General features: G+C 40.5%; 1 protein-coding gene across 7 annotated transcripts in view; it reads right to left on the bottom strand.

Annotated features, from left to right (window-relative positions):
• The window catches only part of LOC126297847 (uncharacterized), an 85,555-nt gene extending 66,765 nt beyond the window's left edge, over positions 1-18,790 (bottom strand). For 2 of the 7 annotated variants that reach the window (XM_049989100.1, XM_049989101.1), the window contains exon 1: positions 18,669-18,783. The gene's annotated coding sequence lies outside the window, so the exon portion shown is untranslated. Of the gene's footprint in view, positions 1-5,632; positions 5,891-17,401; positions 17,477-17,726; positions 17,848-17,978; positions 18,057-18,668 lie in introns of those variants that run through there. The other 5 variants (XM_049989106.1, XM_049989105.1, XM_049989109.1 and 2 more) reach the window with 5 other exon arrangements.
• Between the last annotated feature and the right edge of the window lie 5,799 nt (positions 18,791-24,589).

The following is a 24,589-nucleotide window of genomic DNA, read 5'->3' as shown; positions in this document are numbered from 1 at the left end:
GCAACTTCTGATATTTGGCTGCCTGGAGAAGGATGAGATGCCATTGCCCAGGTAACACCAATGGCGAGCCGGCTTTCCCTTGATGCAGCTAGCGGACCAACTAGTTGCGCGCCTCTGTTGCCACACCATGAATAAACAGCACACATTAGATGCATCAACATTTGTCAGCTCTCACTGTAATGACGTATTTTCTGGCATTTAAGCATTATGTAGTCCTCAGGTACTATGAACAAATGTTTTGTGTTGGCATTGCAATAACAACAACAGTGCAGTACATCTGACTATTTAATTTTCAATAAAGTGTCATCAGAGAACACGTTCACAGGCTGGAAAGAACATTCTGCTGCAAAAGATTCCTCAGAGTCCTACGATAGTAATGACCAAAACGGATTACCAATCTGTTGTGATGCAACAAATTCTCACAATGCCACGAAGGAAAGTGGATATTTTGTGGGTACAAAGGAATGTTCCACGAGACAAAGGTGAACCTAGCATGTATAAGGCAAAGGAAATCAAACTTTTGGTGCTGTACCAGCCAAAACTTCATGCTACCGAGCCGACAAACTGGCTAACGGTAAAGGGAATAGTTTAATCAGGCTTCCTCCATATCATGCTCAATTAAATCCAATGGAGTATATGGATCTAGGTGAAAAATAATGTGGCAAAAAACAACAAGAAATTTACGCTCAGTGAGGATGAAACGCTGATGAAAGAAGCCACTGAAAATGTTGCACGACATGACTGGTCACGATCTGTCAGCCATGCCCAGAAGGCAGTTGAGGAGACATTGATTCATGAAGGACTGTGGTGAGTCTTGATGAATGCTAACTTCTCTTAGTGTTATGTCAAAATCTGCTTCTTTTGTCAAAACACAGTGCAGTTCAGAAATATTCGTCTCACTAACATTCCAATGCAGTTGAAATTCCAACAGAATCCTGAAATAGTGTTTTATGAAACAAACAACTGAGTTCTAGTCAAGTCAATAGTTTATGAAACAGCAAATTTTTGGTATAAAAATAAAGTCTTAACGTCTTCATTTATACTGTCACAAAATCCACAGCAGTTCTCGTTTTAACCGGCTATCGATAGATCTCAATAATTACATTATTTCACTGAAAAAAATCTGTAGTCATTTGTGTTCCGCCATACAATCAACATACAAAACTTCCATGTCTAACTCGATATTCACTCGTCTTTGCACACTATCATTTGTAAATATCTTGTTTTGATACGTCAAACCATTTTTGAGATACGAGGAATTTATGAATATTTTATTCTAGTTTTTACACTGACGCACAAGTTGGTCACGGAGCGTTTTACATATGTTACATTTTCTTGAAATTGGAAACAGATGGCGATAACTTTACAAGTTTAAACAATAATTCAATATATCATCTACATTTAATACAGAGAAACATGTAACCTCTCATACAACAAACGCAAATTCATAGTGATACTTCTTTTTCTCTGGAAACAAAGAATTTCTTGCAGTAGTTTACCCACTATCGAAATATCACAATAACAGTGACCATTAACGAAATGAAAGCAGGTTTATCACAAAGCTGACGAATTAAGCAATAAGATATGCGAGTATTACTGCTTATAACCAAATAGTATCTTTAAAAACTTTTGAGAAAGATCACAGATCAGTCAGTTTGGGTAGCTTTCTGTTGATGCAGGCAAGCAAGCCTCACAGGTTTCATGCCTAGGAGGCCTGGCATTATACTGTCGTCACCTGCTGATGCGCCAGCTCACTCTGGCAACTACGTTCCCCTTCACTCATTCCGTACTTAACTGTCAAAAGCTGCAACTTATTTTAAATGCACTATAGGGCCTGACAGAGACTGAGGTAGGCGTAAGTCTTAAAATTGAAAATCAAACAACAAAGAGCGTGAACCGTGCTTTCACTTTTGTCTGCATCGTGTCTGCAGCTGCACCAGGTGAAACGGACGGCAGTAGTATTTTGTACCATGTACAACTACACTCCTGGAAATGGAAAAAAGAACACATTGACACCGGTGTGTCAGACCCACCATACTTGCTCCGGACACTGCGAGAGGGCTGTACAGGCAATGATCACACGCACGGCACAGCGGACACACCAGCAACCGCGGTGTTGGCCGTCGAATGGCGCTAGCCGCACAGCATTTGTGCACCGCCGCCGTCAGTGTCAGCCAGTTTGCCGTGGCATACAGAGCTCCATCGCAGTCTTTAGCACTGGTAGCATGCCGCGACAGCGTGGACGTGAACCTAATGTGCAGTTGACGGACTGAGCGAGGGCGTATAGTGGGCATGCGGGAGGCCGGGTGGACGTACCGCCGAATTGCTCAACACGTGGGGCGTGAGAGCTCCACAGTACATCGATGTTGTCGCCAGTGGTCGGCGGAAGGTGCACATGCCCGTCGACCTGGGACCGGACCGCAGCGACGCACGCCAAGACCGTAGGATCCTACACAGTGCCGTAGGGGACCGCACCGCCACTTCCCAGCAAATTAGGGACACTGTCGCTCCTGGAGTATCGGCGAGGACCATTCGCAACCGTCTCCATGAAGCTGGGCTACGGTCCCGCACACCGTTAGGCCATCTTCCGCTCACGCCCCAACATCGTGCAGCCCGCCTCCAGTGGTGTCGCGACAGGTGTGAATGGAGGGACGAATGGAGACGTGTCGTCTTCAGTGATGAGAGTCGCTTCTGCCTTGGTGCCAATAATGGTCGTATGCGTGTTTGGCGCCGTGCAGGTGAGCGCCACAATCAGGACTGCATACGACCGAGGCACACAAGGCCAACACCCGGCATCATGGTGTGGGGAGTGATCTCCTACACTGGCCGTACACCTCTTGTGATCGTCGAGGGGACACTGAATAGTGCACGGTACATCCAAACCGTCATCGAACCCATCGTTCTACCATTCCTAGACCGGCAAGGGAACTTGCTGTTCCAACAGGACAATGCACGTCCGCATGTATCCCGTGCCACCCAACGTGCTCTAGAAGATTTAAGTCAACTACCCTGGCCAGCAAGATCTTCGGATCTGTCCCCCATTGAGCATGTTTGGGACTGGATGAAGCGTCGTCTCACGCGGTCTGCACGTCCAGCACGAACGTTGGTCCAACTGAGGCGCCAGGTGGAAATGGCATGGCAAGCTGTTCCACAGGACTACATCCAGCATCTTTACGATCGTCTCCATGGGAGAATAGCAGCCTGCATTGCTGCGAAAGATGGATATACACTGTACTAGTGCCGACATTGTGCATGCTCTGTTGCCTGTGTCTATGTGCCTGTGGTTCTGTCAGTGTGATCATGTGATGTATCTGACCCCAGGAATGTGTCAATAAAGTTTCCCCTTCCTGGGACAATGAATTCACGGTGTTCTTATTTCAATTTCCAGGAGTGTATATACCACACATTTCACTCAAAACAGAACCTTATAATAATATAATAATAATAAATGTCACATAATCCCTCACTCTAGACAACTGATGCATACCTATAATGAAGCACTCTTGTTACCTTCGGTTGGAGAACTTGGGCATGTTCACTACCACAACATACAAATTGCACCTTTACCATCAAACAATTTCATAGTGAGACTGTTAAGCTTCGACATGGGAATAGTACGTTATACAAAAGACCTCATTGTCCTTTAGAATAAAATAAAAAAAGAAAGCCAACTTTCTTTAACTTGATGCTGCCAGTGCCACAAACTGTGGTATCGCTTCAGCCACATAGTTTTGTATTATTTCTGGTTCCCACCAGCAATGGGATGGCAAGGTGCGCGATTCGAGCACACCGAGAATTTCTCGAGCCTCTAGTTCTCAAGCAATTCTCGAGAAGCTCACGAGAAACGGCTCAGCGGCGTGTGCCACTGCGCGCCAGTTGGCTGGACAACATACGCCGTGCCGCTGTTGTTTTATGAATTGAATGCCACCGCTAGACAAACACGCTTGCTGTGCTCGTAACTAGTATGTCTCAGGTTTCATTCGAGTAAAGTTGTTATATCAATATGGACACTCGAAAACGAACGTCGTGGCGCTGGAAATACTTTACAGAGGGTGGAGATAACGTTACTTGCAATATTTGTCATAAAAATCTCGGTAATGTATCAAAAAATACAACGGGCATGATTAGACATCTTAAACTGCACAATTTATCGAGCAATAAAACAGTGACGTCCGTGGATACAGACGCTCATTCTTCCAATACAGCGAGGCAGACAAAATATCCAGGTACGTACGTATGGTAAAAAAGGTGAATTCCGTGCAAAGGTTAGGAGAGTGTCCGAAGCAGTCCGCCACGCTTGAAAAACACTGATTTTTTTAATCGTACACCGATAACATACAACATACCCCAAAATCAAACCTATACTATCCTAGCTTTTGCACAATTTGATATGTCATTTCATTGGACTAGTTGTCGAGCATAACGTATCCCCTTGCAGGAGCACTGATCTAAATCCTACGTTTCTCGTCATAGAGGGAAGTAAACGGCAACAGCTAGATGAAGCACTAGTGGCCAAGATAACAGATGGTTTTCAGCTGCTTTCAATCGTCAAGGACACTGGTTTTTGACATTTCGTTTCACTGTTGGACCCACAATACTCGATACCAAATAAAAAAAAACTTGCGCCTCATGATTGAGGACGATTACCATAAACAGAAAGAGGCTGTAAACTTGGTCGTGGAAGACTACTTGTGTTTTCCTAACGACCAATATTTGAACCTCACTCAATAGTGAGGAATATATTGCTGTAACTGGTCATTTCATTAAGACTAATTGGTGCCTGAAAGCTTTAGCTCTTGACACATTCCGTTTCCCAGAAAAGCATACAGCACTAAATATTAGTGAGTGTGATGACCTCATAATCGCAATTAGAAATGCCCATATGAATAAAATAAAAGTAATAGAAATCTAAAGAAAATCACAAAAAAAAATATTTATATGCGTAATTAGCAATGCTTTCACATGAGGCGTTAGGTAACGTGATTTCAAAATGGAACATTGAAAACAAAGTTGTAAGCATTACAACTGATAACGCCAGTAACATGACGGCAGCCGTACAAGTTATTCACAGTGGCAACATAGATATGCTACATGTGCCTTGTTTAGCACACACCGTCAATTTAGTTGTGAAAAGTTCCTTGAACAGCAACGGTGACCTCTGCATAATGCGGGAAAAGGCCAAAAAAATTGTTAGCTATTCTAAAACAAGTTGCAATGATAATGCAAAACTCCATGAGATCCAGGATCTAATGAAAAAACCTGTTCATAAATTGATTCAGGAAACCTAAACCCAATGGAACAGTATGTTTTATAAGCTACAACGTCTAGTGGAGCAAAATGAATGTATTGCAGCCGGCTTATAAACTTTGTATTCAGGTGCAGAGAACCTCACAGCTGACGAGTGAGGAATTTTGAGCGAATATTTGTGTGTACTGGAGCCATTTGTAGTGGTAACAAGTGAAATCTCAACTGAAAACTACTTCTCTTTCGAAAGCTATTCCAATAATCAGACAGCTAATCCTAACCTATGCAATGGGAAGTGGGCTACCACAACAGCGCAAGAGCTACAGCAACATCTGCACAACTCACTAATAGCCCGGATAGGATTAATAGAAACAAACAAAGTACATACCGTTGCCACAGTTCTCGACCCAAGATTCAAAACGTTACCATTTACGAATCCCATTCATTCAAAACATGCCATTGCAAGCCTAATTGCAGAGTGCACAAACATGGTAGAGACCGTACGATCTACTCATTAGGCTGCTAACAACACTAGGCACGAGTACCATTTCCTACAAAACGCCAGTAGTTCCTTATGGGCTTCTTTCGATGAAGAGGTTGTGATAGTATAGACCTGGAGATACAGCGATATTTGGAAGAACCGTACCTACAACAGACAAATAATCCTTTTACACTACTGGAAAGAAAATGAAAACAGGTCTAACTGTCATGGCAAAAAAATATCTTGCAATACGTGCAACTTCTGTTCCCAGTGAAAGAATATTTTCGAAAACAGGACTACTTATAAACAAACAAAGAAGCAGACTAAAAGGCCAATTGGTTAATAAAATAATATTTCTAAACACAAATCAACGGCAGTGTAGCAATGGGATGTAAAAATGCCTTGTGCTGAACAACTTTTGTTTCCTTTCTTTTTTCAGTAAGTAAACGCATGTACGCAGTTTCTGTATATAAAAGGCTATAGCACTTCTCTTTTACGTTTAAGCATGCATGCATGCATACATGCAGAATGTACAAGGTAATTTATTTCGTAAGAATAAAGCTGTTTTATGCGAATTCTGTGCTTTGTTTTAAACAATTCTGTGATTTTTGTCTTATGAGACATATACTAATACTTCAGTACACATTAATAACGGTAGAACAGTTTATATCAATCATAGAATTTCAAAGTTTTCCAAGCATGTACGTACGATGAGTACGACTACTGCGGCTCAGTGCTTCGTTTACTGAAGGTTTGGGCAATTTCTCAGAGAGCGCAGCACTGTCAACTTCTCGAGCATACTCGAGAAATTTCTTTCGCGTCGCGCGTTTCTCGAGCGCAATCATAGCCCATCCCTAGTTTCCACCATACCATCACTTAAAATATGTAAAAACAAGTAAACACGAGTTCTTTATTTGAGGGCTATAAAATATGTTGACACTATGGCACTGCTTCTCAGTTCCTGGTGCCACAGAATCATGCACGAAAAGTGCTATAACTGAAGAAAATGTGTACTAAAATGGAATTCAGGAGTTTATTTAACATCCATCTTTCTTCTGAAGTCATTTACAGCCTAAAAAAAAAAAAAAAAAAAAAAAAGAACCTATGGGTGCCACAGCAAATTCATAGCTACAATTATTACAGATATTAAATGTAAGATGAGCAAGCACATTTACGATATTTACTCTTCAATATATCCATGCTATGTATAGTGTTTCTGTGTTCTGTGGCAACATGGTGCTGTTCTTTTCTCTCAATGAGGCAGACTTTGCATTTGCAAGAAGACAGCAGAAGTTTTGTCAAGGTATCCCTTGTTCTCCACTGCAGAACTGAGATGAAAGAAAATCATTTACTGCAAATAAACCCTGCAATGTGATGCAAAGAAAATGTTCGTACCCATCTATAAGTAGAAAGTTACAGAATATTTATTGTATTGTGTTTGGGTGTTTTATATTAAAGCTGGTGAATGCAATTATTTTAGGCACGGGTGGCCAATGAACTATGATACAATAAGAGTCATTTGAAGGGAAAAAAATTAACTTAGTTTTCTTATTTTCTGAAGAAATTTATATGCTATAAGAAATTGAAAACTGGTGTGTAGAAGCTTTGAGATGAACCAAAATGAAACTCATTTAAAATGAACGATTTGAATTTGCAACACATTTATATCCTGAGAGTATAACACAAGAAATTGACAGTAGAAGCAAATGGTTACTATTTTGACTAAGTAGCTATGAAATGTGTTTTTGACAGCAAGAAATCCAGTCATTCTTTTATGACTTCTTTCTTCTGTGTTAAACGATATGAACAAGCCTGAAATGCTAAAAGAAAAAATAAATTATCCCCCATTGTGATTTCATGTACTCACACTAGCTAAGTCAATTCCATATACAGTCATTTAAACTTTCGGAAACAGTATTAATTCACGACCAATCTATAAATAATAATGGAGCCTTAAGCTGCTCACCAGGAACATGACAACCTACAGCCCCTCACTAACTACTGATTTCAGAAGGAGCTAGGTGTCAACCGATGCCTTCAAAATGGCATAGAGATATGGATTACACATTATCTACCATCAGATGAGAGTCCACATATACCAGAAATTAGCATCATATGTACCTATTATAGTCCAACAATGAAGTAATATTGATTTATTTTAATGCTATTTTCTCTGCCTTAATTTGTCTGAATTGTGACAGAAGAAACTCTGTACAGAAAGGAGCAGTCACTAATTCAAAATTAACAGTAAATATGCCTCATTAAGCCTGTTGCACAATTTAGTGAAAAACTGGAAGGGGACACAGAGCTGAGTATGCTATACATAGTATTTAACCTAAAATGCAGTAAAATGAATTTACAATGTACTGTGGCTTTTCTGCTTTGTGCTACTGTTGGCAAGAAGAATGATGGGAAGTGAACACAACAAATCACTTGTCAGTTGTAGCCCATCAATGTTCATTCATAATTCCCTATGGTTCATAAATTCAGTTTTCTGGTATTTTTTTAGGTTGGGATTTAACAACACCATCAAAATTTTTGGCAAAATCCGAAATAAGACATAAAAGTAAGTTACAAACATAATTTCTTGCTACACTGCATATCAATCTATTATGGCAGTCATATTTTTGTGTTCGCATTCATTGGCTTTGCCAATTCAACCAAATTGTCATATTCCAACCTAACCATGGCCCTGGGCTACACTGCAGGTCAGTGTCAACCCATCGAGTTTTCTTCCTGCTCTCCATCCCAGAAAGAATTTTATTTGCATATACTGAAAAGGAAATAATTAGATTCAATGATTCGCGTTGTCTTAAAATATAGTATCACTCGACTGACTACAACCAACAGAAACAAATTGCCAACAGCAGCACACAGCAAAGAGTATGTTGTACAGCACATACACTTTAGCCGTTTGTTACAAAGATATACACTCCTGGAAATTGAAATAAGAACACCGTGAATTCATTGTCCCAGGAAGGGGAAACTTTATTGACACATTCCTGGGGTCAGATACATCACATGATCACACTGACAGAACCACAGGCACATAGACACAGGCAACAGAGCATGCACAATGTCAGCACTAGTACAGTGTATATCCACCTTTCGCAGCAATGCAGGCTGCTATTCTCCCATGGAGACGATCGTAGAGATGCTGGATGTAGTCCTGTGGAACGGCTTGCCATGCCATTTCCACCTGGCGCCTCAATTGGACCAGCGTTCGTGCTGGACGTGCAGACCGCGTGAGATGACGCTTCATCCAGTCCCAAACATGCTCAATGGGGGACAGATCCGGAGATCTTGCTGGCCAGGGTAGTTGACTTACACCTTCTAGAGCACGTTGGGTGGCACGGGATACATGCGGACGTGCGTTGTCCTGTTGGAACAGCAAGTTCCCTTGCCGGTCTAGGAATGGTAGAACGATGGGTTCGATGACGGTTTGGATGTACCGTGCACTATTCAGTGTCCCCTCGACGATCACCAGAGGTGTACGGCCAGTGTAGGAGATCGCTCCCCACACCATGATGCCGGGTGTTGGCCCTGTGTGCCTCGGTCGTATGCAGTCCTGATTGTGGCGCTCACCTGCACGGCGAAAACACGCATACGACCATCATTGGCGTGCATCCGTGCGTCGCTGCGGTCCGGTCCCAGGTCGACGGGCACGTGCACCTTCCGCCGACCACTGGCGACAACATCGATGTACTGTGGAGACCTCACGCCCCACGTGTTGAGCAATTCGGCGCTACGTCCACCCGGCCTCCCGCATGCCCACTATACGCCCTCACTCAAAGTCCGTCAACTGCACATACGGTTCACATCCACGCTGTCGCGGCATGCTACCAGTGTTAAAGACTGCGATGGAGCTCCGTATGCCATGGCAAACTGGCTGACACTGACGGCGGTGGTGCACAAATGCTGCGCAGCTACCGCCATTCGACGGCCAACACCGCGGTTCCTGGTGTGTCCACTGAGCCGTGCGTGTGATCATTGCTTGTACAGCCCTCTCGCAGTGTCCGGAGCAAGTATGGTGGGTCTGACACACCGGTGTCAATGTGTTCTTTTTTCCATTTCCAGGAGTGCAGTTTCTTATCTAACTTAGTTGCTGTTTTGCAAATAAAAGTGACAAGTTCCACATCGGACACATGGATTTAATTTATCATTAATATCTATGCTGAAACATATAGCCCACTTTCTTACCTGTGGAGTAACCTAACAACCTTTCTGTCAATAACACTTGGAATAGTTTCATAGAATACAGTAACATGCCTGACTGCTGACAAATAGCCCATCATCCATAAAATTGACTTGTTTATACAAATTTTGCAACAAAGAAAAAGTAGAGGATAGTAAGAAGTCTGAAAGTCTGGGAGGTCTTGATGGTTCTTTACCATGACGAAAACTCTGTCCCGATCGGCTTCTTACACTGTCATGACTTACGGCTATGTTGCCTTTCAATCATGGGATATTGTTGTGGATCCCCTCTATGAACCTGGATATAGTTCCTTTGACCATATGCAGTTCAGAAGATCACAGGCGGGTCATTTTGATAAATATAACTTAAGCTGTAACTGTAGCAGCACAAACGTATTTTCCAGTTCCCACAAACAGAAGTGCCCATTACATTCTTCTTAACTGAATGAACTAAATGCCATCAGCAGCCTCCCCACAGCTTCTTTACGGCATAAACATGTGAGATCTTTGTTGCCATCAAATGTTATTCTATTGAAACAATTAGCTATTGCCTTTGCAGCAACAGCCGCTGTGTCCGACGTCCGACTACATGGACTAGTGGTAGCGTGTATGCTTGGAAACCCAAAAGTCACGGGATCGAATCCCAGTGGGACATTAAAATTTTTCATTCTGCCTTTAACCTAGCCTACAGCTCTCAGTCAAGAAAAAATATCTTGGGTTTTCCATTGTTGAGGACAAGATATGCCAGGTACAGCACAAGGTTTGAATTCCACATTAAACTGTAGGTGCGAAAGTTGCATCCAATAGATGTGCACTATGCAGCTAAACAACCATTTTGAGAGACTCCCAGCCAATCATGCCATACTACACTCCTGGAAATGGAAAAAAGAACACATTGACACCGGTGTGTCAGACCCACCATACTTGCTCCGGACACTGCGAGAGGGCTGTACCAGCAATGATCACACGCACGGCACAGCGGACACACCAGGAACCGCTGTGTTGGCCGTCGAATGGCGCTGGCTGCGCAGCATTTGTGCACCACCGCCGCCAGTGTCAGCCAGTTTGCCGTGGCATACAGAGCTCCATCGCAGTCTTTAACACTGGTAGCATGCCGCGACAGCGTGGACGTGAACCGTATGTGCAGTTGACGGACTTTGGGCGAGGGCGTATAGTGGGCATGCGGGAGGCCGGGTGGACGTACCGCCGAATTGCTCAACACGTGGGGCGTGAGGTCTCCACAGTACATCTATGTTGTCGCCAGTGGTCGGCGGAAGGTGCACGTGCCCGCCGACCTGGGACCGGACCGCAGCGACGCACGCCAAGACCGTAGGATCCTACACAGTGCAGTAGGTGACCGCACCGCCACTTCCCAGCAAATTAGGGACACTGTTGCTCCTGGGGTATCGGCGAGGACCTTTCGCAACCGTCTCCATGAAGCTGGGCTACAGTCCCGCACACCGTTAGGCCATCTTCCGTTCACGCCCCAACATTGTGCAGCCCGCCTCCAGTGGTGTCGCGACAGGCGTGAATGGAGGGACGAATGGAGACGTGTCGTCTTCAGCGATGAGAGTCGCTTCTGCCTTGGTGCCAATGATGGTCGTATGCGTGTTTGGCGCCGTGCAGGTGAGTGCCACAATCAGGACTGCATACGACCAAGGCACACAGGGCCAACACCCGGCATCATGGCGTGGGGAGCGATCTCCTACACTGGCCGTACACCTCTGGTGATTGTCGAGGGGACACTGAATAGTGCACGGTACATCCAAACCGTCATCGAACCCATCGTTCTACCATTCCTAGACTGGCAAGGGAACTTGCTGTTCCAACAGGACGATGCACGTCCACATGTATCCCGTGCCACCCAACGTGCTCTAGAAGGTGTAAGTCAACTACCCTGGCCAGCAAGATCTCCGGATCTGTCCCCCATTGAGCATGTTTGGGACTGGATGAAGCGTCGTCTCACGCGGTCTGCACGTCCAGCACGAACGCTGGTCAAACTGAGGCACCAGGTGGAAATGGCATGGCAAGCCATTCCACAGGACTACATCCAGCATCTCTACGATCGTCTCCATGGGAGAATAGCAGCCTGCATTGCTGCAAAAGGTGGATATACACTGTACTAGTGCCGACATTTTGCATGCTCTGTTGCCTGTGGTTCTGTCAGTGTGATCATGTGATGTATCTGACCCCAGGAATGTGTCAAAGTTTCCACTTCCTGGGACAATGAATTCACGGTGTTCTTATTTCAATTTCCAGGAGTGTATTTATCAGCTGCACAAGGTAAAATAGCCCCATCACTCATTATGGCTGAGGTAGGTTATCTACCTTTACTGGAGTCCATCCTCATTGGCTCTCATACTCTTGTCAACACATTTTTCTGCTCACTTTAATTTTTCACTGTGCTTTCACACATGAACAGAAAGGCTGACTTCAGTCAGATCCACCAAGCACTTTCTTTGTGTTCTACCCAACCAGCAGTCTACACAACATCCATATGAGAACCATGCCTTCCACGACAGCACTGTTGTATAAAATATTCACGGAATTCTTGCCACATCAATTCAGGGTACAACCTTGAGCTTTCGACGATTTCCAACATAGTTATCATCAGGAGCAACTGACTGTCAAAATTGCTGCTGTGGTGGCCTTATACAGCCCAAGGACAGCTTCTGATAGACTGATAGTTATGTCATGCTGTTGCAGATGCGGTCAACTGATCCCACCATAGCATAAACATTTCAACTATTATCTATAGCTCTTCTCTGCATCGAGAGCTCACTTCCATCTACCACTAAGATTATATTCACCATCACAATTTAAAATTTTCTCACACATTCTTATTTGTACGGCCCCTTTAATTGTAGAGTCCCATTAAGCGGAAGCCTGGGACAAAACTTTTGTTGTGTCAAGTAGTGTTTCGTGTTTGTGAGGCTGTGCTGTCCAGCTTGCTCCACTGAGCACAAATTTTGTCAAGTTCTTTTCACATCCTCTTCTGCCTGGCAAGTGATCACTAGAGTGAATATCAGTGTTCATTTCCCCATTTCCTACAAGGACAGATGAAGGGAAAGAAAGTTCAATAGATGATGATGATGAAATTTGGGGCTGAATGTGTGACTTGGCCTTTGTTATGAAGATGTATTTCCTCTCCAGATCCAGACTGTAGAACACAACCCCTAGGATAAATGTTCAAACGCCTCAAAACAAATCTATATAATTTCAAACTAGTGAGTAGACCAGAAGTGTGGTATGTACCACTCCACCCATAGCCCTCTAGTCACCAAGGGTATCTTCCTTTAGAGAGTAGGACCTTAGCACAGAATTTTGGAGCGTGTCTCATACAGACACACTGACATTCACTGTGATGTGTGTGTCAATTTCTCCGAGCATGTTCTAAATCTATACATGTTCCATAGAATTATGGGAGCCATTGGTTAGTGTGCTTTTCTTTTTCCCTTTCCCACTCAGCAATAGTGACATGCAGTAAATGACAGGAGAAAATGTCATTGGGCTATCCAGTTTCTCCATAAGGAGATCAATGTCAGAACCATGCCATCACCATAAGAAAGTGATGACTGGATTTATTGTGTGTTTATTTCCTTAACTATCGTGTTTCATTTCCCAGTTAAAGGCCTTGCATAATCATAGAGATATAATAATATAATCAGCTGCATAGACAGCATCAACATGGGTCACACATTTATCCGACTAGCCGTATCGTTCACACACTTAAGTTTCACATTTGAAATTTTTTCAGTTGATCTCTCTCACACTTCGCTTGGATTTCCTTATATTTTCCTTAACAATGTGGTTGTCTTTGACAATTTAAATCTAGAGTTGTGATTGTTAGGTTAAACGTAAGGGCCGCTATTGACTCCACATTTTCAAACTGACAGCTGCGATGTTAAACACAGTTCTCGTATCAGATGGGCACACGTAACATACAGGATCTGAATAAAATTGGCAGCACTGTAATTCGCAACAGCAGTTGCTTCACTGATCTCACAACTTTTAAATATAGAGACAGCTTATTAGGTTCACACTGCTTCCCCATGTTTCTCCTTCGCACAAATTAATATTCACTACAGTGAACCACAGTGACATAACAGTTACTATATGCTTAACATTATGTTTACACTAACTAGACTCGAGATATCATTTTCCAACCTAGCTGTGACATGAAAACACATTTAATTCTCCCTGCAAGAGGAATTTGAAAGCAATAGACAACATAGCTGTGTCAAGATAATTAGCAACTGTTCTGGTATTTAATACAATTTTCATTTATTCTTCAGTTTCGGTTGCACATTTTAATTACATGACATGTTCCAATCACTCTGGATTATCTTCAGATGTAAGTAGTTGTATCAGCATCCCATCTTGGACGGTCAAACTCGCATATCAGAGTACAGTACTCTGTTATCAGGATCGGATCAGACAAGATGGGTTGCTGACAACTACTTAGATCTGAAGATGATTCAGCATGGTGAAAGCTTGTCAAGTAATTACAAATGTGCAACTTCAACTGAAGAATAAATGAGGACTGTTTTGAATTAGAAACAATAAAGGAGATTTGCATATTTTTATTCAGATGACTGAACATAGATAATTCCTGTATAAAAGGAAAATAATGCTCTGAAAAGTGAAGCGGAGGCCTATATGCAAAGACAGTACTGCAGCATCCTGATGGCTAATGCCCGTAACATGAATCAACTTTATGTTCACCTTATACGCATTGTGGAGTCAAGAGGATTATTTGATATTAGCTGTTAACTTTGACCACTGACATAATGTTAATGGTTGCTCCAGTGTCATTTTTTGGTACATATTTTCACAGTTTGCTTGTTAGCGGGTGCTTGAAAAATTTGTCACTGATAACATGATATAGTCAATATGTTTACAATGTGTGTCACATTTCCTATGTAACTGCCCAAAGCCAATGACTATATCAAATACCCTCTTTATTGGTATTGTGTTAGTCTGTGCCCAATGTAATTCGTGTAAAGCAAAAAAACCATTTTCATAAGAATTAAGCACATGAAATATGAGGCTAATTGCCTCACTGCATGTATCTAACACCTATTCTTCCTCGTCGCATTTGTGCCTTGAGAATGGCAGCGTGTGCTCCTGTCGAAATATCAGAGGTGGTCGACAACGTCACCCGGCAGTAAGTTATTTGAATCTATTCACTACTTTAAACTTCACACTGAGTCCATTTCAAGAGGTACTTTATGAATAATTCTTGATCACTTTTCATGTGTTCACAAATTATTTTAGTACTGTTATACTGGTAAAAATTATACTGAAGAGCAGAGAACAAAGGAGGGTATTAGTATATTAACATATGATATTTTTCACCTACTTTGATCAGTTTATATAAAGAACATCTGGCGGCAGGGGGGGGGGGGGGGGGATCTCAAAATATTTAATTGGTCACCTCTTTGGAAGCTGTTTTATTACACAAAAGGAAGATTAAGGTTTAATGTCCAATCCATGGTGACTTCATCAGCAACTGATGACAAACTTTGATTAGGGAAGGAAATTGTTCAGTCTCTTTCGAAAGAGGAATCTAAAGATTTGTCTAATATGAGTCTGGATTGGGATTTTAATCACCGTCCTCGCAAATGAGGCTGCGGTGTCTTACTGCTGTGCCTCCTCACTCAGTACTTCAGTGAAAAAAACAAATGATAATGTTCTGAACAGTTACTATATTTTTGAAGCAAAATAATTGCTCATTTTTAATTACCTTCTCACAACACACATTAATAGCACATTATCTGTTCATAGTACCACAAACATATCATTACTGCACTAGAACTGAGCTATCTTACTATTTCAGCAGATTTGCTTTATGAATAAATTAATGATTCATCTAGTCAGTTGATTAACATTCAACATTAATTTATAGACAACTCCTCTGACTGGTAGCATAAAATTAAACCCTTAAAACACAACAATCATTCACAAAGTGATCACAACAGAGATAATATATAATTTTACACTACGTTTTCATTGGTCTCTCAAAACCTAGTTATTTTGCCTTTCTGCTTTATTGTGAAAAGCACTTCTGATGGCAAATGAAACAACAAGCCATTAATACGATTGATTACAACTTCAAATAAACGTACTCAGGTCCACCGATGTGGCTATTTACTATGTGACGAGTTTAATCCCAGTATACACATGCTTCTCTTAAAATTACTGTCCATATGCCACAACCGTGTGTGTGTGTGAGTGCAATGCTTTCTATCAGAGAGTTAAAAACCATTTTCACTTCTCTTTCTCTTTTATATAATCATTACACACATCCCACCATTCCTCGTCATCTCCAGGACAAGGAAGCTTTGATTAAGGAGTTAAGATGTGACATTCATTTCTTATACCACATATCAGTGACCTATGTATGTGGATCTTATACTGTATCATAACTCAAAGCATTAAATACTCATCAAGCTAAACATTAATGTCCACAAAGACAATACTAGAACTGTTTCCTACACAATGATCACCCAAGTAAGTGATAATGGACCATGAAATTATTGCCCATGCCTAATATTTATTTTCATGGGCAACTTACCCCAGGTGTTAATTAATCAGTACCAAATTGGAGCCCTATGTCTAATAACTTTTTCATGGGCCCACCACTAAGAACAGTACGACATTATTTAGTCTCTTGCAAAATTACTGTCACAAAGCACCAATTACTATGTGGTACCTACTAGCAGGAAAAGTTCTCCAAGTTTTTTGTATGAAATACTGATCACAGTTTCAGGATTTTAATTTAATGAGCATATCATGATTACAATAACCTGAACACCCTAACCTTTCAGCATGAAATAAACAATACAAGCATTCCTCAAATCTCACATTACAGTTCAAAATGTATGTGAAGTGCAGATCTTTTGTATCACCCACATTCTGATGAAAGTAAAACCACACAGCACAACAGAGTACATTTTTAAATTTTAGTCCTTTTCAGCAACACAAGGAAAACTGCATGAAGAGGAATGTGGTAAGGTGCAACAGACCTTGAAATAAAATCCAACAGTGAGAAACAAGTAACCTTCCATCAAACAGCCTTAGAGTAAATCTTGAGCAGTTCAATAAAATAAAAAGGTAATGCCTTCTTCAGAAAAAGTATACACACACACACACACACACACACACACACACACACACACACACACACACACACACAAAAGCGTATTGCTTACAACACAAAAAGAAAAATATATCTTAAGCTAATTTACAAGGCTGCCTCCTTCAAAACACAACACAAAAGGTGAATTTCAGTAACTGTGTTTTGCAACAGAGTAGTTCGAAACTAGTCAACTAGCTGATATAATTGGAAAAATAACACTCTCAGCAACTGGGCGAGGCCACCTATTGTACTAACACCTGGGTACAAAGACTACACTGAGATTACAACTATAGCTAGACCAGGAAGTCCAATATGTAGATATGTTCAAATATTTCACTTACTGCAATTCCACAGAGGTGTGACGCGTATCAAAAGGTGTCAGCTGATGGTGTGAATCTCCTTCCAAATTTTATTAATCAAACTAATCACAAAGAAATTTATGCGGATATTACTGTGTGAAATTAGAAATAATTGGAGATGTTACAACGCATTTGATATTTAAAGAATTTGTAAAATAAAAATGAACGTGTGAGCGAAAGAAATAATACATGTATATTACTAAAAACTTGTTTCTTAATGACAGCACGTCATGAGCATTAAAGTGGGAGACAGTCAACAGAATTATCGAAGGATAGTACAAAACATATTTTTAAAAATTGTGCTTACCATCTCCTGCGTATAAATAATGTTTCTGAGAGATCCGATTGTATGTTTCACGCTCTACACATGATTAGGAGATAACACACTGCATATATTTATACGAATTATTGAGTTCTTCATTTTCGTTCTATAAACAAACATTTTCGTGCTATGTGACATTGTTTATGAATGATTTTACTCTCACTTAGGCGCATCACAACACAATATCGTTGTGGCGTGACTAAATAATAATAATAATAACCTGTCGTCATTAACTACCTTGTAATCTTTGATCCTTTAAGAATTTTGACTGCACACAATTATTGCAAAGCAAGTTTTGCCGACGATACCTCCAGTCTTCCTCAAACATACAAATATGTCTTTAATTTCAGTAGGACGTGGATAATATTACTTGTCTTATTATATCACCCAATTTAATATTATGGACTCTGACGCCTAATGACGTTAGAAAATTTCGTATGTCACGCCGTTTGTTTATGTATCAAAGAAGAATATAATTAAGTTTTGTAACACTTTCAAATTCTTCAATTCTGATTACTTTACAAATTAAACGTAATGCTCACATCAGCACAGCAATTTTCTGTTAGTATCGAAATAAACAAAACACAAAAATGAGATTTAGAGAAAAGTAACTTTGCATATTGATTCCCTGCCGGCCTCCCGTAACCACCCAACTTAAGTTTCAGTGAAAGCCAATTCGCACGAGACAGTAAGATACGGAGAAGTGGCAAAAAATAGTAAAATCTTATCAGAACAAATATCATCAAGCTTAACGTAAGACTGAAGGCCAATCACTAAAGGTAGCAAGTTCTGCAGAACTTAAAAAGAGAAGAAAATATATATATATATGTATATGAATTCAAGCATGTTTATCTAGCTTATAAAAACCACTCACAACGCGCAGCACAAACTAAATTTTACACATGAATCCGTCTTTCATCTACATACCTCTCTTCCCCTACAAATCTAAACAACCACAATGGCGCTACCACACCTCCAAAGCACACAATACAGCATATAATACGAAGACACAACCCTTCCAGTTGTTTGAGAATTCTTACGCATGCGCAAATAAGTTGACAACTGCTGTCGAAGTATCCATCGGAAACGGTTCGATTCGTAATGCGTCGATACGTCTGCTATGAAATAATTGCGCCAGTTTTTCCCACGCAAAACGGAAATATGCAATGATTGCTGGCCCTAGTAGCAGTGGTGGCTTTAGCTATATGTCACATGTGTGGGCCAGGTTAGCTATAAAAGGGGATAAATATCAAGGACAAAACATTATACTTTTGATTTCACACTATTCTGCCAGTAACTTCATTATAATAGACATCAAGAACTACCAAATATGGTTCGTAAGCAGATCACGTTTATGTCCGTGTACTGTGTATTCATAGCCACTGTATACTTATATTTATTTAGTTCATTTATGTATCAGCACGAACGATATAAAATTTCATTGAGTAGCTATACGTTCACGATATTTGTAGCAAACTGAGCTTCTGTCTGCCATTGTTTCTTTAGTCAGTGTCATCATCTGGTTTGTCACGCCCCCTCGAAAATTCGATTCCGCTGCCTTTAGTTTGTTTTAGCTAGCATTATTTTTTCTCGAGAAACAGTAAACAATGTTGTTTATTATATTATATCATGTAGTACTGTGTTTTATTGACCCAAAAAATCACAATATTGTACAATTCGTACATATGCTATTGTACAAGTCAAGTATACATTTTTATAAGTATTTTTTTATAATTTATTTGTCACAGTTTTGATTTGGTACATTTAAGTCCGCGCAATATTACAAGAAGATAACAGACATCACACTGTACCACAGTCTAACATTGTGCTTTCACTTGTTAGGTGGGTTGCAACTTCTTTTTACAATTCGATGAAATGCAGTGTAACAGTATACAATGGCAGTAACAAGTAAAGTTTTAGTAAAAATATAAGATTACCTTTCCGATGCGGACAAAATTGCAAGAAGATTCAAAACCTCAAGATGGCTTCACTAGTTGCTGGCAAACAGAAAGTAAATAATTGTAATTGGAGCATGTACGACCTGAAAATTATGAGGTAAGTATCGAAATAAATTGTGATTATATAATAAAAACAGTGGCTGAGACTTTTTGTTGATGCTGTAACTGTACAGTGACAGACTGAAAAACATGGAAGAGAATATTTTTAAAAAATATGTGTGACAAAAAGAGATAATAAATTAGATTATTAACATGCCATTAACACAACATTCCCAATTTCTGTATGTGTGCTGTGGCCAGAAGTACAAGGCTCTCTTTTGCTACCTATCAATACTTCCTACGCACCCTCCAGTAAATCAACATAGCCCGATATGTTCTTTCCACTTCAAACGAACTATCTAGAGGGCAGTGGAAATATGGAGTTTTCAATGGGAACAACAAATTAACGAACGGAAACCAAGTTCTATATCAGAAATCGTAGTAGATCTACTTACATGACTATATTTTCCGATATACGCACTCCCTACTAACAGTAAAATACTGAAAAACATTTCCAACCCTGTATCAGAAACTCCAGTACATCTATGTACATAAACTGTCTTCTGCGATGCTCACACTCTCTTAAACAGCAAAACATTGAAAATATTTGCATTCTTGTACTGGAAATTAAAGTAAATCTACAGTTTGTTCACAAGTAGGTGAAAAATTTCTGAGGGGAGTGGTGAGTGGGGGAAGCGAGCTCTACCCACCGACTCCCAGTGCATTGGCTGTCGAATGGCCATGGATGACAAGGGGAGAGGAGGCCACATTTACGTCACGCAGTGCTAGCACTACACTTGCACACACATATTGGTATCAATTTATGCTACAAGTGGCTTTGAATGAGGATGATTGTTGCTTCAACTTCCATATCAGTTCTCGCAGAAAAATCAAGAATTTAAAAAAAAGGCATTAGAAAAACTTCCATTCTGACAATAAAAAGAAGATAGCACAACAGTAACTTTGTAATGACTACAAAGCAAGATTCTGTTTTAGCTCATAGCCAAGATTGGCAATAGCTGGACACAAAACATGAACATGCCATGGTCAACCGAATTCTGCCGACTCAGAACTAGAGAGCTCCTGTTCTTCTCTTTGTAAACAAACTGCATATACATAAGCTACCTTTTTCCATACATGTATACTTTGCCAACGACAACAACCTAAATGGTAGATACCAATAGAAATGGCACCCATGTCCCAACATGTCATGCACCAAAATCAAATCATACCTCAAAACATGCATTTTGAATAGTATATTCACTTTATGTTCTCCTAGAAAACAGCAAAATTTATATCACTGAGATGAAAGAGAAAAATAGTGTTATACAAAATAACAAACGGATTTGTAATTACTTTAAAAGCAGATTGATCCTTCTGCTGTCGTGACTGATGAGGAAATCAGCCACTCTTTTCTACTAAATAGTCATTGTCACAGTCCTTTCTGTTGCAAGAACAGAAAAATAATTTGCGTGATCATCAGGCACAGAATTCCTTGAACAACGTTTTAGACTTCACATGCACAAAAAATGTTCATTCACGTGATGCTGAACAAAAGTCACTACTATTTGAATTACTTTGTACAAATCATGTAACATACGTTTATATTGCTCTACCAATGTAAGCAATGAAAATAATTTGTAAGTCTTTATGCTGGTTTCCTGTTCATGACTTATGATAAGATTTTTTTAATATTTCGATTTTTGCCTCCTACGATTCAGTATTGCATGAATAATTTTATGCCAATGGAAGTAGCATTTGTTTATCTATAGAATTTTCCTTGGGGCTTAGAAAAGTGATTTCATTAATTAGTCTAGAAGGTTAAGCAAAACATTTCACAAGTTCACTGTCTGCTGTTGCTGTGATCTTTTGTCCTGAGCAGCGGTGTACATGTTCCGCTTCTAACCCACCCATGGTTGCCTGTTGGCCAGGCGGGCAGGCCACCGCATGTTGTGAACAGAACGGGCAGGCTGCTTCACTCCCAGCCAAGCCAAACATAACGCAACCCAGGCAGGCTGCAGGAAACTTGCTTGCCTGCCCAACTTTACTGGTGAGCTGCTGTACGCAGGCATTTAGTCTGCGCGCGTCATTGTCGTCTTATGAACGTTAATTAAAAGTTTTTATTTGACCTAAGCACCAAAAGACAAACCCCAAATTATATATGTGGCCAATTGTATGTCGCATATTCCCCTGTTGCGACACCTTCAACATCATTTGTTTACGCACCAGAAATCAAAACTATCAATGGTGCGTATCAAAAAGTATTACAATAAATGCTACATAGCAATAAACTTTGACACTGCTTCACTGATCACCACAAAAGTTGACAAATATATATGAGTTTTCATAGATAGGCGAAGAGGAGATGAACTGAGGTGGCGGAGTCCAACAGAGAGAGAGCGAGGAGAAGGGTAGAGGGTGGGGGAGATGGGCCAAGGGGTGGGGAGGGGGGAGGTGACCAGAGAGATAGTGGGAGAGGAATAAATGGATAGAGAGAAAATAGGGGAGGGAAGATGGACTACGAGAGTATGGAATAAATAAATGCCCAGGAAACGCAGGGTTTTCAGCTAGTTGTCAAATATAAAAGGATTTCTTTGATACTTCAAAATCTCTCAATACTGGAAATTCTAACCACCATCAGATCACATCTCAAATAAGTTTGTGTAGCAAGCAGAACAATCACTGAAAATGGGGCTCCTTTGTACACTAAAAGCTACAGATAACCACCAGGGGCGTAGATAACAGGGAGGGGGGAGGGGGGGTGTAGAACGCAATGCAGTCTGTGTTGCGGTTTTCAACACTAAAGAAGTGAACCTCCATCCCCCGAAAAGAAGATTGGTCCCCTCCCCTAAAGAATAAATTATCTACGCTGCTGATAACTACTGTACTGCAATGAGAACCAAATTAAGTTTTTGGAAGTCTAGATTCTTTAACTTCAGTATGTTTCAGCCAAGTATGACACCCGTTATACAAATATTTAACCACTTTTCCAGGATGTATTTTACTGGTTCTGTGAATTCATTCAAAGTCGGAAAAATCATTCTAAATTGCCAAAATGTAATTGAAACACTTGTTTCGTATGCAGTTCGTCTAGAAACTATAGTACTGGGAATACAATGGCGACTCTGAGCCATTTTTCGCGGCGTCTACGTTTGCGTCATGAGAGTACACACTTGTAGTCTGGGTCTGCGTCATGAGGGACCATAGTTCGGACCCTCATGATGCAGACTTAGACGACGAGTGTTTACTTGCATGATGCAAACCTAAATGACAACTGCAGACCCTCATAACACAGACCTAAACGACGAGTCTGAACCCTCACGACGCAGACGTAGACGCTGCGGAGAGTGGCTCAGTGTTTCCATTATATTCCTACTACAATACATTCGTGGAAAAGGCGCTCTTCATTTTAAAAGCATTTGTAATGTCTAGGTCTTGAGCATCTAGACCTTCCTTGTGGGATTCCCCTTAATATGGAAATACAGGAAGAAAATTACGTTTCGCAATGTGTGTGGAACTCAACAAAATAAATTGTAATTTAAACTTAAAGTGTGTATTGCCTTAATCTACAAATGAATATTTTGTTTTGGAGAACATTTTTCAATATAAAATATTTATAAATTTTCCTTCAGTTCCCCTGAAAGTATTATTTAGGCCAAACCAGATACTCCTAAAAAATTTGGCTACTTTTGCAAACACAAGTAACAGAAAATGGTTTATAAACAATAATAAATGTCACTTGGGAGGATTGAAAACAAAAAGTTTAGTCTAATCTCAGAAATTGACGCCCAGAAAAGCAAAAGAAAGAAAACTGCACTCTTAATTAGTAAATTTGCACTCAAACTCATAGTTTCCTGATTAATGTTCTACTGTATTCTTAATGTGTCTGCTGATTAGTGTTCGAATTAATTATGACGAGATCGTTAAGTCTGTCTGCATTAAGACGCGATCGTTTTTCGGTAATTAGGTTTGCAGCGCAACTAAAAATTCTCTCACTAGAGGCAGTAGTAGCTGGTATATTTAATATTTTTATTGCCACACACGCAACTGGAGGAAGTCGTTGGGAGTTATTTTTCCACCACAGTAGAAATCTCCCTCGTTCACACAGTGTTCTTGCAAGTATCTGCTGACTTCATCATGTAGGAGAGGAGACTCTTCTGCCCAGTCCTCAAATTTCGCCATTTTGTACGGTCCTGGATTTGTTACTTGAGTGCTGTGATTGGGCACTTGTACTGAAACTATACTGGGTTTGATTAATATTTGCAGAATAATGTGAAGATCGTACTACACATAGTAGAAATTGTAATAGTTTTTAGATGATGCTATCATTTATCATCCAGTAAAGTCACGAGAAGATCAAAACTAACTGCAGTTGGCAATAAATAATGAAAACAGCGAGGTTATCCGTGTGTGTACTAAACAAAGTCCGTTAAACTTCGTTTACACGATCAACAACTCAAATCTAAAGGCTGTAGATTTTACTTAATACCTCTGATTACAATTACGACCTACTTACATAGTAATGGACTCACAGAAAATGGTATAGGCGTTTTAATGATAAAACTCTTTTGAGCATTGCTACCCAGTTGGAGATCCTTTTCTGGTACGACTGATGGAGGATGTCGAAAGAGTCTAAAGAAGGGCAGCTCGTTTGGTATTATTGTGAAACAGAGGAAAGAGTGTCGTGGAAATTATACAGGAGTTGGGGTGGGAATTATTACAACAATGAAGTGTTTTGACGTTGCGCGATCTATAAATGAAATTGCGATCACAAACTTGCACTTTCGAATTCGCAGATATAATGTTGAATCCCATCTACAGTGGAAGAAATGATCATCAGAATAAAATACA

The sequence above is a fragment of the Schistocerca gregaria genome, chromosome X (assembly GCF_023897955.1).
Source record: "Schistocerca gregaria isolate iqSchGreg1 chromosome X, iqSchGreg1.2, whole genome shotgun sequence".
Taxonomy (NCBI): domain Eukaryota; kingdom Metazoa; phylum Arthropoda; class Insecta; order Orthoptera; family Acrididae; genus Schistocerca; species Schistocerca gregaria.
Note: the sequence above shows the minus strand (reverse complement) of the source record. Positions and strands in the feature narration are given on the sequence as shown.